Genomic DNA, 1,693 nt, shown 5'->3' with positions numbered 1-1,693 from the left:
TCTTCTTCTTCTTCTTCTTCTTCTTCTTCTTCTTCTTCTTCTTCTTCTTCTTCTTCTTCTTCTTCTTCTTCTTCTCCTTCTCCTTCTCCTCCTCCTCCTGCTCCTCCTTCTCCTCCTCCTCCTCCTCCTTCTCCTGTTCCTCCTCCTCCTTCTTCTCCTTCTCATCCTCCTCCTTTTCTTCCTTCTCATCCTCCTTTCTTCCCTCTTTTCTTCTTCTTCTTCCTCCTTCTTCCTTCCTTCTCCTCATTCGCTTGCTTGCTTTCCTTCCTTCCTTCCTTCCTTCCTCTCTCTCTCTTTCTTTGTTTTCTTTCTTTCCTTCTCCTCATCTTCTTCCTCCACACTGAACCCAGGTCTTTCCTCATGTTAAACACATGCTCTAGTCCCTAGTTTTTTTTTTATTCCTGGTATTAATAAATACCTAAGTCATTGACACTATGGGTCTAAATCTTTGTGTAAATTCATTTGACCTCCAAGGGGATCAGTCCCATGACTTTTAATTATCCATATTTGAACCAACAAGTGCACATCACATGCACTAATTTATTTTATATAAGTTTATCATGAAATGTAATTTTCCAGTATCTGTTAGTAGTTTTTTAATAATGCTTTTGATGAGAATGCCAATTTATGTAGCATTAGAGGGTTAGCAGTAATAGTCTTTATGTGAAGTTTAAAATGCTTCTCATTTATGTCTCTTGCATGAACTGTTAATCACTTAAAGATTGATCCTTTGGAGTCCCATACATGCCTTAGGCATGTGACAATTATTTGTGGTACTGGGTATCAGCCCGAGGGCCATGAAAGGCAAACATCACTGTGAGATACCCCTAACTACTCCTAAAACATGTAATAAATTTTGTGTTTTTCCTTAAAAAAAGAAGTTGAAAGTTGGGTACAGTGGTGTTGGCCTACTACTTGGGAAACTAAAACAGGAAGATTTTAAGTTCAAGGACAACCTGGGCTACATAGTCTAAAAGAATATAGTCTAGTGGCAGACAGCATACAAATCCTTGGGTTCATTCTCCTGAACCCCCCAAAAGTAAATAACAGCTAATAAATTAATAAGCAGTATATAACCTTTAAGAAAACACAAACATGTAACATTCTGTATTCTGGGCTGCATATGTCATAGCAAGTCATTTACACATTTTATTATTTATATTACAGGAAGTTGATTGTGCAGATTGCCAAAACATGCCAGGATTTCACCAACCTCATCTCTATGCAGATAGAGGGCCAGCCACAAAACCACATCCACCACTGGCCCCTCTACCCAAGGGAGCTTCTCTTCCTCCTCCAGTACCTGGAATAAGTGGTAAACAACATTAATACTACCATTAACTTGATTTAAGGAGCCTCACCTCCACTACCACTTTTATTGGAGAAACCTGCTTTCCAGGCTATCATTTCCATGTTCATGGAGTGGGACAGAAAATAAAAACCAATAGACCTGAATTTTGTGTGGTGAAACTTTGCATTTTGTTGAGGCTTTTTTGATAGTCATCAGTGTGGGAAAATCTCCATAGTATTATCTAACTAATATACAATGGTAGACAATATGACTGCTGATTTTTTCTTTTCCTCTTTTGGGGTGGGCAGGGAAGATAGTACTGGAACTTATTATTTTTTGTGCTTGTGAGGCTTCAACTCAAGGCCTAGGCATTGTCCCTGCTTCTTTTGCTCAAGGCTAGCA

The 1,693-nt window shown here is 38.9% G+C and overlaps 1 long non-coding RNA gene across 1 annotated transcript in view; it reads left to right on the top strand.

The window, feature by feature from the left end:
• LOC106000670 overlaps window positions 1-1,422 on the top strand; it is a 21,847-nt gene extending 20,425 nt beyond the window's left edge. The window contains exon 6 of the long non-coding RNA XR_001175801.1: window positions 1,168-1,422. This is a non-coding gene — a long non-coding RNA (uncharacterized LOC106000670). The remainder of the gene's footprint in view (window positions 1-1,167) is intronic.
• The last annotated feature ends 271 nt before the right edge of the window (window positions 1,423-1,693 follow it).

Source organism: Dipodomys ordii, unplaced genomic scaffold (genome assembly GCF_000151885.1).
Source record: "Dipodomys ordii isolate 6190 unplaced genomic scaffold, Dord_2.0 Scaffold233, whole genome shotgun sequence".
Lineage (NCBI taxonomy): Eukaryota > Metazoa > Chordata > Mammalia > Rodentia > Heteromyidae > Dipodomys > Dipodomys ordii.
Note: the sequence above shows the minus strand (reverse complement) of the source record. Positions and strands in the feature narration are given on the sequence as shown.